This window comes from Charadrius vociferus, unplaced genomic scaffold (genome assembly GCF_000708025.1).
Source record: "Charadrius vociferus isolate BGI_N301 unplaced genomic scaffold, ASM70802v2 scaffold15, whole genome shotgun sequence".
NCBI lineage: Eukaryota > Metazoa > Chordata > Aves > Charadriiformes > Charadriidae > Charadrius > Charadrius vociferus.
The window spans coordinates 13,606,991-13,622,845 of record NW_009650064.1 but is presented as its reverse complement, the minus strand read 5'-3'; positions in this window follow the sequence as shown (position 1 = coordinate 13,622,845).

Here is a 15,855-nt window from a genome sequence, read left to right as displayed (position 1 = left end):
CTTCCTGGGAAACGTAATAAGCAGAGCTGCTTCAGATATGAAGATACATGTCATAGCATCCATGTCTTATCGACAGGATGGATTGCTTCAAAATTCTTATATTCATAATGAATATCTAAATTGGGATATTACGTGGTGATCTGCTAAGTGGCACTGATTTGTTATAGCACCTGTTTGTGTTCTTGTGAGTTGCACTATTTTTCTATTGGTTTCTATATAGATTTTGGGGCATTCAAAGTGTCTGAACTAAAGCTCCAAACAATCTTTGCTTGCACCTGTGAGACACCTCTGTTCACTATGAAATAAGTTCAGAACTTCTGTGGTGTTACATATTGTTGGAATGATTCCTTGATCGTCTAGACCAAGATTTGAAGTAGCACAAATTGACCCACATCTTACGCGGCAATCCCATCTCTTTGGGCAAAGACTTAAGCAGCAGGACTTCTCAGTGGAAGTAAGTCGTTGTGATTTTAAGATACATTTTATTAAATAGCTTACCAGTCTGTACCAGCCATGCAGTAAGTAATTGAGTAAGGTTTTGAAGAGTGGAAGAAATCAGAACTGTTGAGGTTTGTTGATTATATGGTTTTATAGTTACATCTCATAACTCCTATATGCTTTTGCTTTATATGTATTTAAAATTATATGGAAGGGGCCAAGTTGCTTTGGATGGAAGTCTTCTGCAGTCAAGTTGCTTTTAAAGCAAATGTAATAAATGCATGACCCTCCCTTTACCATAATTTTGTAATCATCTGGGTATTAAAGGTGTATGAAATTCACACATTAGGATCTATAATGACCGTGCTAGTCAGTAAAGACCTGTAAACCGTGTGGCAGATCCATGGTTGTTTGGGAGCTAATGTGTTGTGAGAAAAATAACACATTTTTGGTTCCTTGTGTTGGGTTCTGAAATGTTTTATGTTAGGTTATGTGACAGAAACTCACATGCATACCTGCAAAGGAGCACAGAGAGACCATGGCAGGTTGAGGGAACCCAAATAATACTCTGCTGAGCTATCAGCCCATCAAAGACCTGCATCCTCAAGCCCAGAGAAGCATAGGGGTACATGGGCAGACAGGGGAATCCCAATAACCAGGTCAGAGAAACAAAGCCTCTGCCTGACCCTACAGAGGGCTGTCCCAGGGGACCTTCAGCGCTCTGAGCCAGAAGGACACCAAGCCCCAGCAGTCAACTGAAAGGCTCTGTGCTCCACCTCACAGGTCAACGGGTTTATACTTAGGGGTACGGTACATATTATGGGATGCATAATGTGAAAAGCATTTTGGGATTGTGGAAGCCTTCTTATAGCATGCTTAGGAGAATAACCAAGGACAGGGAAAAGGAGAGATCAAGGTGGTTTGGAAGGAACAAGCAGGAAAATAGGGGGATAATAGGATAAATGCGGCCAGTCCAGTGTGAACAGTTGCCTGGTCAATGCACTTGCCTGGCTGTGCCCTGTCCCTCATCACTGCAGCCTGTGCTGTCTTGTCATTGAACTCCATTTCTATTTTCCTGGGTGAGGGGCTGTCTATTCTCTGTGTATGTGTGAGTGTATGGGGTGTCAGTGCCAGCAACTGGAGACATGGGTCATAGGGGTCCACGTGTTTATGGTTCCAGCAACTGGAGCAGGTGAGGTTTCATACACCAGTGTGTTGTTGCTAGAGAAACCAGAAGAACTGGTGAGCAGGATAAGTGCCCTGGGAGCCATGTCTATCTCTGAAGGTATCATCTGGAGGAGATAGCTCCCAGAAGGACCTGGACAACTGCCAAAGAGACCATAGGGTCCGGGAGTCAAATTAAAGACCTGTTTGCATGTGTGCCTGTGCATGTACATGAGGCAACTGGGGTGCAGGGGATCGGGGGCCAGTGACTGCATAGCACTGGTCTAAGGACAGTTACGGGTGGGATCCCTGGTGTGCATGTGTGTATGTAGTGTGAGGAGTCTGAGTACCAGGAGCTAGAGTGGGGTTCCAGCCTTGGAGGCTTGTATATCCTGATGCCAGCAACTGGAGAGATGGGTCTGGGGCAGCTACTGGGCAGACCATGTGCCTAGGCACAGCTGCTGACGGATCCAAGTTGTACTTCTGTGTATGCACTTCCTTCTAAGACACCTTCACCCTGATCAGCCAGAGAAGGGAACGGTATGAACCTGTTGGTGCTGTTTGGTTTTGTGTGAGCACTGAGTGGTTTTTTTGATCTGTATGGCCAGCTGTATGCATATGTGTACATGCATATAAAGGCATGCATGTGTACGCCTTTTGGGAACACATGTTCAGCATCACTAGGGACACAGACCTGCAACAGCCTCAACTTTATCAGATTCAGCAGCCCCTAACAGTTGCAATTCTGCCTTCTGCCTCCCAAATATATGACTAATTGAGCCTAACTGAGAGTAATCGTTTGCCCCCTGCAATAATTAGTTGGCACAATTCACTGTCTTCCGCCAAAGGGAGATGTTATTGATAACAAGCAAGAGAGCAGACTAAGGCTAAAATTTCTTCTATCCTTCCAGTTGCAGACTTCCCTCTTTATGATACCCAAAATAAGGAGTAGACTTTGTAGGTATTCCAATACCAGTTTCTGACAATTGCTACCATTGAATTACAGCCAGAGTTCTAAAGATATCTTTTGAAATCACTATTAGGTACTGATCATTCTCATATATTTTGCAAACAAGCATTCAATTAAGATTTTTTTTTTACTTCTTAGAGCTATTTTTAAAAGAAGTTAAGTGGCAAAACTGAATTCAGGTAAACATGAACCTGAGCCTTACACATCAATTCAATCTATGTGAGGGTGTGTCCAATTTATACTTTTTTGTCTCTTTCCTCATTTCCTTCCCCCCTCTTCAGCACTTTTCTCTAAATTTAGCAGCAACAATATAGTTAATTTTATTTATTCTAGAGTTAATGATGTAGCTTAGATGTAGGTCTGTGTCTTTATAGGTTTTCTAATTGTTTTTCTAATTATTTTTTAATTGCTTTCATGTGCTTTGGCTAGGGATCTGTTATTAAGACAGTCTGGCTGTTTTAGTGCTAAGGTAGATCTGGTCAATGTTACTGGTAGTGCAAACATTTTATCCTTACAATAGAATCTACTTCCAGGGAACTCAGATACAGTGAAAGATCCATTACTGTACATTTGAGTTTAAGAAAAACTACAATGACTTCACTTATTTTAAAGAAGAAAGAGAGAAGGCACATTTCTACCACCTCAGAATAACTCACATTGACACATTCTTTTTTCCACAAGGTGCTTACCTTGTCCTTTAGTTTAAATGACATCAGGTGAGGCTGAGGAAATCTTCAACACCTGAAAGCTCCCTGTCAGCATTTGCTAAAAAGGAGGACTTACTTTTCCTCCGTAATAGATTTTGAGCCAAATTTCATAAAGGGATCAAAGGCAGCTTTAATGCAGTGCATTTTAATATATTTTACAAGATGTAACTACACGCACATATATGCACACACAATAAATTACTTCTGTTTCAATGGAAAAATATACAGTTAAATTCGTACATTTGTGTGGGTGTACTTATGGCTATATGAAAAAGTAAATTCGTACAAACATAGTTTTGTAATCTGGGTTTACTTATAAACATTATAAACTATTTCACTGTTTGTGCACGTGTGTGTACATCTGTACACATATGTATACATAATGTGCTCTGTGTATTTAATCTAGAGATGATGGTAAGACAACATTTCATACACTCGCCTAAGTGCTAAAAAGAGGAAATGATTTACAACTGCACTCCAAGCTGCTGCCGGAAAAACCTTTCTACATCACATATTTCAATCTGCTTTATGCATGTGCCTGCATACACATCTCAAATACGCCATATCACTGCTACACCACTACTGCTGTTTTAAACTATGATTCCTTCTTCAGAACATATTCCTGACTGAAACATTCATTTTTACGTATTGCTATCAGATGCATTCCAGAAAGCTGGGAAGTAACTACAAAAGCCTAGAATCTGAATGCTACTTGTTGAGATTTCTTTAAATATAACCTATCGACCAACTTGAAAAATATATAGCTGTGATTAGGGATAAAATTTTGTTGTCTGTTGTTTGTTTTAAAGATAACAGTATATGCTTAAAAAATTGGGCATACTATCAGTTTGTTCCTTTCTGATCTACAGAGTTTGGAATCAGCTACAGAAAATAAGTCATTAGTACTTCTGATTATCAGTATTACGACTAATCCAAATTTACAACAGGTAAATTTGTACTTTGAGGTCCTATTTGGTTTGAAAAGACTGTTCAATCTCTTTCAGAACAATTGCAGTAGAAATCCAATTGTTCTTCCAACTGCCTGTTGTCGTAAAATTCCAGCTAGCTAAGCTAAACAAATGCAGCTGAGAGCTGTTAGATGTGTTTACCCAGACCTTTTCAAAGATCAAAGGGGGAAAAGCCTCCTCACATCTGTATATTGAATCAAACTTTTTACTTTACTTGAAAATAAAATTTTTAAAAAGCATTATTCCTTCCTCATGAAGTTTTCTCCAGAGAGCCCCACTTTCAAACTGTGCATGTACAACTTAAGGCACTTAGCCTTAGGAGGGGCTGCCTCCTGCTATAGATGAAGAGCTCGACACTAGGTCTTATGTTAAATAGAGGCATGTACCTCCTCTTCCTTTGGGTCCTGTTTTTTGTCCTGTCAACGGGTGTTGGAATCTTTGGTCTCCGTTCAGATGCACTTTTCTTAAAATGTTACCACCTGTAGGCTACTGTTACATTATTTCTTTGAAAATGCTGAAAACATGAGGGTAGTTTTGTTCAATTTAGCTTTACTGGGGATGTGTGGTTTTGCAGCCAAGAAAGAAAGTGTTATTTTTTCCCCCTTGAGATGCTATTATGGCCACGGGCATCTTGATGTCTGATTTTAAAAGGTGCACTTCACAAGAGCACAAAATGTCCCTGCCAGAATAACATGTTTTATGCTTAGTGTGCCATGAGGAAAATGGTGACCTTAAGGGGGTATTCTGTTTGTGCATACATTTCCCTCTGAGCTCTACAGGAGAGGGTAAGGTGTCCCGAAGTCCTGCTCTGGGAACAACTTTTCTCCCCTCAGTGCTTAGGGCAGAGACAGAGAGGGTTCGGGTTCCTCAAAGACACATTTTCTAGAGTTGAAGCAGTTGAATGCAGACACAAAATTGCAATGCCTCTTATATTTAGGATATATTATAATAAAGTATGTGAGCAGCTGGTATATGCTTGGCATTTGTTAACACCTTTTTTAAAGCAAGGACTATAAGCAATAGAGGCTATCTGTGAGCTTGTGATGTACTGATTTGAAAAATTTGGTCTAACATGAAATCATTTGTTGTAACTTTTTTTGTTGTAAGCTATTTCTGAGTATAAAAAGAACCTAAACAGATTCTTTTTATGTGTCTTGGTTACCAAATGAAAGTCTGGGGAGAAGATCAAAGTACAAAATCAACTCCTCATTGGTTTTACTGCAAAAAAATGGTAAGTGTTACTTTATTTTTTAAGATGCAAAAATTATTTTTTGAATTTGTGTCATATTCTACATTAGTTAGTACTATAACATTTGTTTTTCTGTAAAAGTAGCATTTATTTCTTAGGTATAGTTATTTCTTGATCACAAGGGGAATCTTTGCTCACTTTTAGTCTATTTATATGTATCAGTGAAAATCATCATACAAGAATGAATACCACAAATGTAAGCAGAGATGAATATTGCAATTCAGGTAATTTTACAGATCTTAATCTGGTTCTGCTCTTTTAAGTGGTCAGTTTCTGACTATGCCTTTTGTCTACATGTTCTCTAGAACCACATTTATGGCTCTATAATTTAGCCTTTTTAATAGCTAAATTGCAGTAAAAATCCAATCGGTAGTTCTTTTGTCATATGAAAATACAGTGTGAAATTCATTACACCTAAATTTGGCAAAGTAAATTGTCTTTTAGGATAAAGCCCAAAAGTACTTGTTGAATGAAATTTTACTGGACTAATCTGTGGAATCTAGCCATCTAGCACATATAGTGGGTGGGATACACTTTTTAAAAATGATGCCACAGTTTATTCCTTCTTGCAGTCTCTTTGTGTCTCAAAGCACTCTGGCCTTCGTGCAACTAGATGGGATAGATGAGCCTTATTCACGCTTACTGTCTTTCCTGGCATTCAGCAGCCATCTTGCCAATATTGCTGCCCTCTTCATTCTCAATCTATGTGCAAACGTATCGCCAGCATGTTTCTAAGATGATAAGTTTCTGACTGAAAATCCAGTTTGAGGATCAGAAAGGATTTTCTCCTCTGTTGCAATCACCGTGATGTCCAGAATTAAGAAGCATTTTATATTTTCTGAAGAACTCCACTGTTTAAAATTTGTACCAACAATAGTAACTTAATGTGAGGAAATTCTTTAGAAATGTTTTGCTCAAGACAGAAAAATCACAGAAAGAGCAGTTTCTGACTATAGATATGAATGACAGCATGGATAAAGAGAGATCTGAGTTTTTCTGCCAGTCCTCTGAAGTTGCAAGGCACTAAATTTAAAACATTTAGTCAAACAATTCCTTCAAGGATATGTTAGTTTAGGCACAACACTGAGCTAGCTACGTGGCCTTTAAATTTTAGCAGATTTCCACTGAAACAGCCAGAAATATCAGAAAAGGAGTTTAGGCAAGTCTGTACTTGTTCATGCCCTTTAAGTTCCTGAGTAAGGCTGAAGAGCCTTTGGTGGATTAAAGTATTCCTTGTAATTCTTGTAATTTACAGAACTCTTGCTAGGATCTTGCGAAAAATGTTCTTCTGGCTCAGCACTACTGAGTCAGCATTATGGTAGAGGAAGAAAGAATATACTTTTTGGTTGTTAATCCTGTGGAGGAAGCACCAAAATTGAAGAAGTCATGAATAAAGACATATTGGAGTACTATGAACTATTTTGTGAGCTTAGAAATACAATATAACCCTCAGAAGTCCTCTCTTGATCTGTCATAACCTGTGGCTTGAGACCAGTAGAAAATGGGTTGAAGAGATCCAGCCTCATGTTAGCTGGTTCCTGATGTTTGGTCTTTACATTCTCCATTGAACCCGGCAATATAGATGAGCTCAGAGAAAAGAAGCGGTCATCCACTGATTTAATAAAATAAAAAAAAAATCCAAGTTATGCTTTGAAACCTGTCCCTTTTTATATATATCTTTCACTTCAGCGTCTTAATGTAAAGTTCTAAATCTTATTTGCTTTCAGAAATTAACTTTGTTTGAATCTTCCTTCCATTTACTTTGACATTATATTACATTTAATTTACCAAATAATTCTCTCTCTTTCATTACTGTTACTGTTGCTCGGGTTGTTTTTTGTTTATATTATAATTATATTGCCTGATAAATTTCTATTTGACCATTTCAGGCATGGAACAGGTCTTTAGTGTTTGCTTAAAAGAACACCGTGCCTTCGAATCTAGTATATTTTAAAAATCAGTTGAATTATTGGAAAACAGAGTCAGAGAAGAGTTTTACCCTTGAGTTATTCTGCAAGATTTTGTGGTTTTCCTATAATTTCTTTTCCATTTTCATACTTTTTTTTTTTTTTTTTTTTTTTTGTGAGGGAGGGTAGAGTTCAGTTTCTTATTCCCCTGGCAAACATTCATGCAACAAAAGAAACACCACCTGATTGCTTGTGTGAGAGAAACTGCGAAACACCATGTGCCTAATGCCGTTAGTAGCACAGAGTGAAAAGATGGGAAAAAATAAAAAAAGCCACCCAAACAACAATATCTCCATTCTGTAATCTTCTTCAGGTGTAATAACCCTATGTGTTACTTTTAACAATGATGGGCAAGGGTTTTTATCTGATGAAGTGTGACTTATAAATTGAATCTGTCTGTCTTTAGGAAAAAAAAAGAGCTCCTCCTTGAAAATCATTTCGCTACTTATAAGTTACACCATTTATATGTCTGAAGAGAAGTTTGATCCAGAAGTAATTACTATAAATATTGGAAAATATCACATAATATATGGGAAATAAGTTACTTCTTGTAATAACTAAACAATGGGCAAAAATCCACATTTTCTATTCTTATTCCTTACATTATAATACTTCTTTCATAAAATGTGTATTGTTTTCCTTATTTGTCTCATTTTATCTTGCATGTAAATGTTTTGGGTCTACAAAGATATTATGGTAAAAGACACCAAGACTGTGTAAGAAATGCTCCGTTTGAAACAATTCCTTTAGGAACTGGTGATTCACAGGACCTTGATCACCTCAGTAAGCTGAGGACTGCTCCAGTACCTGACTCAACAAGGTTGAACATTTCCCTCATTTTTGCCTTGTCTGTATAACCAGGAACCGTGTCCACCATAGTCACCATGCTAAACTGTACTGGTAGCTCATATTCAGCCAGTTACCATTATTTCTGCCTTTTAGTATGTCGTTGATTTCCAAAGTATAATCCTCCAATCCTATAGATCTACATTTTTTTGTTGTTGCCAGCTGTATGACTGTACATGTGTCTGCCATAAAATGTATGTTGTTTGAATGAGATCAGTCCCACAAGTAATTCTTATCACTTGGTAAAACATATAATATAGAATATATATCCCTTAATATGTATATTATAATATCTAATTTATATCACTGGGTGCCCTCATTATTACATACTACTTCAACAATTCTTATATGACCTGCAAGCTTTGCCATCAAAAATTTAATGTTCTGCCAGATTATCAATAAAAATACCAAAGAGCTGTCAGTCAGAAACCCCTCTCTTTCAGAACACGGTTTCCTGAGAAATTTGATATTGAATACTTATTAAGAATTGCCATTTTACCAATTTCAATGGCATGACTTATTTAGAATGAAGACCTGAGCTGTTTGAAGTACAGTTATAATTTTAAAATATGCCAAAATCATACAACAGTTAGGTGTTACCTACCTCAAAACAAACAAACAAACAAATTCACAATATCTAACTAAAATATAAAAACTCCAGCATGATATAGTTTTCAATTGTTCTTCTGGTCACTTTCTTCTCTTTCAATAAGCCCTAAGTCTCAACTGTCTGTAAGACTAGTTTTAGTCTCCTGTATACTTCATGTTTAAAAACAGGACATAGGTTCCTAAGTCACAAGGTAACAAGTGTTTGCCTAAAAACATGAAATTTGGCATAGGAATTAGCCTTAGTCTTGCATGTGCCTCTTAGAGGTGGAATGAAATTGGTGTTGATGTGTGAACCAGGGTAAGGGTTTGTGTTAATTCATGGTGAATTTTGTAATTCATGTCATAACTGTCTGTTTTATATTCTTTGTGGTTCTGTGCATGTGTGTGTAGCTCAGAGAAATCTCCCAGGGAATTCTGAAATGAGTGACAGTCCACAGGGAATGAAACAGAGCCTGAAGGTGTCCTGCCTTTTTTTGTAAAATATGTGAAGATACATATGGAAGAAAGCAAGACTTAAAAGAGACATATATATGGAATGAGGCAACCCTTTCTGCCTCACTGTTTGTAAATATATATATGTATAGACAAAAAAGGTGATGTACGTACAAAAATTGCATTGAACAAAAAATTTACTGTTGTCTACCAAGAACAAAATATTTTAGATTTTCTATGTTTTCCAAGTATTCTTTAAAAATTTTTCAATGTCTCCACTGTCCCCCACCTCTAGTGTTAAGTGAAATGTGCAACAGAAAGAGAAGCACCCAGAGTCAGGAAATTACAAAGCTGAGGTTACACATGCAGTGTGAACTTTGCTTCCCTGTATGTACATTTGGGTAAGGTCCTTGATTTTTTTATCACATACGTTTTTGACTTTTGTTCCCCATTTGATTTCATGCCAAAATCAAACCGTACAAATTCAGGGCAGCATGAGTAGGTGTTCACTGGGGGCACTGGGCAAACAATAAGTCAGGTTTTGAGCAAGCTGAGTGAACTAGGAGCCTCTGGACAAGTGAGGGTTGTCTTGTGACAGAGGCCAAGGGCTAAGACCAAGCAGTCTGCATTCTGTACCTGTTTCTCCTTTACTTGAGTTGTTACTACATCTCTCAGTGCCTCTCTCTGTTCTGCCGTTGTAAATATTCATTCGAGTATTTCCTGATCTCACAGAAGTGTTCTGAAAATAAATTCATTACTCCTCATGAAGCACACTGATATCACAGTGATGACATAGATAGAAGCCTATGAAGAAAAATAAAGGCTTATTTGCTTCAGGGCTTAGAGGATATGTCGTAAATACAATGTGGAACCACATGTTGAACATAAGGATGAAAAGAAATATCCAGGTGTTGCTTAGGACTTTGTGCCCCATATTAACCAGAGGCCCAGGGGAGTGGGAGGGGGGGAAAAAGCTAGCCTGTTTTTTTCTTATAGGAGTTGTGATAGCAAACTAGCACATGACGTGCACGGAGCACAGGACAGAGGTAGTGTTGGAGATATTATTAACAGCTCTTCAGTTATAGTTCTATGAAATTTATTCAGAACTAAATTAAAATTCTTCTTTACCCATATTCCCTCTAAATGAATTTCTTTAGAATACAAGGGCTTTTCTGGTGCATAGAGACGTCAATTTATAACGTCTTACGCCAGCAATAATTGATCTGTTCCCATATATATATATCATATAAGCACAAATATGTTTGAAGATAGTTTTGCATTTATATGAACGTTCTGCATTAGTGAGTAAATATTTTCAAACATCACAAATCCTTACAAAGACATCAAGGCTTTGCAATGTTTTAAGCTATTTTCTCCCTTTTTGATAGTAGCTGAAATAAAGAAAATGGCTTACAGATTTAGCTGTGTATATAGTTTGAAAGTAACAACTGAAAAATGATGTTCATAATCTGAATTGCAATGAAACCAATTATCTGTACCATGGTGTTTCACTTGGGAATACTCCGAAAGGTTTAGTATTTCTTAAAAGAAATTAAAAACAGCTGTAAAAATACCATAAAACAAAAATAGCAGCTGCAAAAGAGATTAACATTCCTAAATTTCATTTGAACCTGATATGTTATTTTTCCAACAGCAACATACATATATACTGATTTTTAAAATCTATTCTTTATGAAACTATATCCTTTTAAGAAAAAGATGGATTTTTTTTTTTTTCATTTCACCACTTCTTAATATTACCCATGAATTTCATGAACATTCTTTCCCTCTGCCCAGGAATTTTGTATTACATTTTCTTCTGTAATTATTATCAAAGAAAATCTACAATTCTTGAATATTGAAGAATGATTTAAATATTACTGATCAAGAATTAAAGATCTGTCTAATAAACAATTTATAGCAATCCTTGCACTTTTGTTACTTACAGCTGTCAAATAGCTTTCAAACTGAGCCCCATTCACCCTGTGCTTGTTTTAAAATTTTATATAGCGTCTGTTTTCCAATTAAGCGGCCAGTCATAGATGAAACCTTTCCTAATCTTTTTCATATATATAATAAAACCGAATGTAATTTATAAAACAGAACTGGAGGTGCTGACAGTATAAAACAGTTTATTTTGCAGTCGTGGTCAAAACATATGGCAGCAACTTTTTTAGACTTCTGCCAGATGGCGGGCCTTAATCGATTTTGTCTGTTGTGCTGTATGTTAATTCTCTGTGAAAAGTGTTTCTTCAAACTCAATTAAAAAAAATAATGACTTTCATTTTCTTACTAAACAACTAATGCTAAAACTGTCATTTAGACAGGTCTGTTTAAGTTTGAAAAGTTTTTGAAAACCCCAAGATATTTGCACAACAAGTAAAATTGATTCTAATGGCCTTGAAAGCTGTGATTGTTATTCATCATCATACATATCATTTCAGGTGAATTTGAATAAACTTACCTTTATGATAATATTCTTTATCTTGCATTTCTGTTTTCCTTGTGGCTTTTTTTAAACTAACGATAGTGTTTCATTTTGCAAATTAGAGTAATTTTGAGAACCAAAGACCCTGAAGTAAAATCTCAAATGATCAACACTAAACTCTTTACTCCACATTCTAAACACATTAAACTAGAAAAAGAGTACAGCATCTATCTTTGCATCTCAATAAAGATACTTTATGATACGATAACCATTATAAACTATAACTACTGGTCTAGCCAACACATTTCTGTGTGTTTCCTACATCTCCATATTAAAATATTATATTTTATATGACCATATTACATTAAATAAATTTTGCACAAATGCTAGTCTCCAAAGATATTTTAACAGGCAATTTTTGTTTTGATAAGTATGAAATCTCTTCTCTACCCAATAAATAACAAGGTATGAATTTTTGATAAATATATGTCCTGATGGAGGAAAATAGTGGACAAAAAATCATTAAATTCTCCTAAAATTCTTACAATTATGGTTTCTATGTATCTTAAGAATATGTTAATAATGTGAATGCCTCAATAAATATAATTTTTAAAAATCTGTGAGTTAATGGGAAATATAATAAATCTTTATATATTTTGGTCTACTTTTACTGCCATTGTTCCTTTGTTATACATATTATTTGTGACACAGGCTTAGATTTTGAACTAAAATAAGATGTGTGCATAACAGAAATCAAATGAAAGGAACTAGTCCCTAGAGAAATATGCAATCCTTTTGTAGAACCTAGCTTTAATGTAGACCAGTACTTAACATATTCACAACTTATAACGTATGAAATGGGTATATGTTGAAACAAAATATCAACCAGATCTATTCTCCTTACCATGTTTATTTTATGACTACTTTCTTTTGAAATAGAGCAGGGGTATGGTAATATGTACACAGACTAAATAGGTTGTGGTTTTTTGAGCAATAATCCCACACAAGTATAATACAAACACTGTGTTTTTCCAATATAATCCAGCAAGGGCAAATGACAGCCTTACCTGATGGCTGATATCTTTTATAGTACAGCTGTGACATATTTTATGCATCACAAAGAATGATCAAACATTTCTCTGGAGCCTTTCTGTCATGGAATGTGGCCCCATGCCCCACGTATGCCTTTACCTTAGGCTGTAATACACCTAAACTCTAAATTAGGTATCTGTTACCAACTGGTGATTATTTTGTAATCAGGATGTTTTTAGGAACAGTGGAAAATTTTTATTTTGTATCATTTTTAATAATTTATTTTATTTAGTAGATGATAATGATTGTGGAGAATATGTTTAAAATAAGTAGTGCACATACTTGGTAATAAAAATACAACTGTAGGTAATTAAATAATTTTAAATGGACCATATGCTTATATTGTGCAAAATAAAACGGAGTACAGCTTACTAAAAGTTCAATGTCTGGGGACTTTGGAATATAGTGCTTAGAAATATTTTAAAGATTCTCACTTATAAATTTATGTTGATTATTTGACTCAAATATATTTGACTCAAAACTTCTTAGTAATTAAGCTGTCCTGAGTTCTTCACTATCTTAACTATGTTTAAAGCAAGGTTCAACCACAGATTCAACATCTATTGCAGTATATTGTCAAGAGTGAGGAAAGTGTTCTTTGCTGGTCACCCAGTTGGTTCCCCACATGCAGCCTCCTAGTGGTGTTTGAGAAATCTAAGGTACGAAATCACAGAGTCGTTAAGGTTGGAAAAGACCTTTAAGATCATCAAGTTCAATTGTTAACTTAGCACTGCCAAGTCCACCACTAAACCATGTCCCTCAGCACCACATCTACATGTCTTCTAAATACCTCCAGGGATGGCGACTCAACCACCTCCCTGGGCAGCCTGTTCCAATGCTTGACAACCCTTTTGGTGAAGAAATTTTTCCTAATGTCCAATCTAAACCTCCCCTGGCACTACTCTAGGAAATCTCCTCCAATACCATGGATTGTAAAAGTGACGGTAGCTTTGCCTTGTGAAGGAAAGGTGGGAAGCTGAGAGTGTATACAATAAGACATCTTAACAATGATGGATATTTATATTTAGCAACTATTCAATTCAAACCCTGGATGGAAGGCAAACCATAACACACTTTTTTTTTTTTTTTTTTTTTTTTTGACAGGGGAAAGTCTGTTGTTCAGATTAGGTGTGTTTTGAAGTAGATTTCCCTGCTATAACATGGATCTAATAATGATTAGAAGGGGTCAGACAACAATCTTTATAGTCATTGAGCATTGGTTATGAGGGGAATAGATCACCATCATGGTGACAGGGGAGTTTGGTCCAGGCAGAGGTGAGGAAAAGCCCTCTCATTCTTTTGCCTAGCAGAGCTCGTAGGCCTGCTTTTCCATTTTCACATTTTTGGTATCAGGACTCAAATTCTTTTGACTTTGCATCTTGTTGACATGGTTTGAGCACTACAAGAGATTAGCTAGGAAGAACGCTTTTGTGGAAAGAATAGAAATCAATAGGAATGGACACGGCCCAGGAGTAGTCCATTAGAAACCTAGGTATTACTTTGGAAAGCACTATAACAAACAATAAAATAATGTCACTAAATAGAAAGCATGACCAAGCTGTGCTCTCTTGGGCATCATTCTTCTAACAGGAAGAAAGTAGATAAGATTCAGTCATGGATTCCTGTCTATGCAGGATAATGTAGAAGGGTATTTTTAATCAGTTAATGTCTTACATACTCTTCAACAGGAGACAAATGTTATACTTTTATATTAGTGTATCTTGTATCTTCCAGTGTCTATATACTACCTTCTCCTGCTGCTCCAACAGGAGGGAAGTAAGAGTCCTTTTCTTACAATACCTTTTACATCTCACACAGGTAAGTAGTTGCCAGTCATACAACACGGTCTTGACTTCTGTGAGTTTCCTTGTTTCTTTGTGGAAAATGAGGGGAGGCAGGCAGGGTTAGAAAGAGAGGGAGAGAGAGAATGGAACATGGAAGCCCATGAGTCCAAACACTGCAGGGATGTGGAAGAAAGGACACTGAAAAACTGTTTTTCCTTTACTATGCAGACTGTAGCTTGCGTAGTAGAACCCTGCTGAATTAATTTATCAAATGTAAGGTGAAATCCTACTAGCTACCTAGTAGGATGTATATCCCTACCCAAGGCAGCATTTACAGCACACATTCTGGACAACTTCTGAATGGCAAAATAAACATAAAAGGGATGGTGGGGATATGGGATAGATCCATACCTTGGAATGGGTGCAAGCATACAAATTCTTCTTGAAAAAACACTGAAGTAATAAATATTTCACTTATTATTATTATTAACTTAACTTAACTCAGCTTTTCCTCTCAGTGAGTCATTACTATAACAAGCTGGAGGTTTAACTGTTAAGATGGCAAAGCTCTATCCACATTTCAAGTTACTATTTCTAATATAATGTCCTTTAAGCCGATTTTTTTTGTGTAAAAATTATTTTGAATCTACATCAGATTTTTTGACTTTATTTTTGTGTAGTTGTTCTTTCTTATCGAGTTTTGCTCTACCTGGGGGAACATCTTTGAACCAATGCTTAAAACACTTGAAGTACTTACAGAATGCAGTGAAGGTAGCCTAATCTTAGAAGCACACTATAGAGGCATGCTAGCTTGGGGAAGACGATCTTATCCCTGCCTAATGGATGCAGCAAAATTGCTTATTTAAAGAAATGTAAAATATTCAAAGCTTACCAAAGCCACAAAATATTTTCAGTTTAGTCTTTTCTGTAACAAGTTTTGATTTGTTTCCTTTTTTGGGGCCTTGGTTTGATTTGTTTTCTATGGAACTAGCAACTTAGTGACTATTCTTACAATCAACAAAGAGACATTCTTTAAAAAGAAGGTATGGACAGTTTCAGGGTAGATACCTGTTTTCTTTTCTTTCCAAACTGTTGGTTTACACCTATAAAACCTAATATAGATTACACAGTGTGTGAGAAAAAAAAAAATCCCGCTCAGCTAACTCCCCTTCCCTTCCCTTCCCTTCCCTTCCCTTCCCTT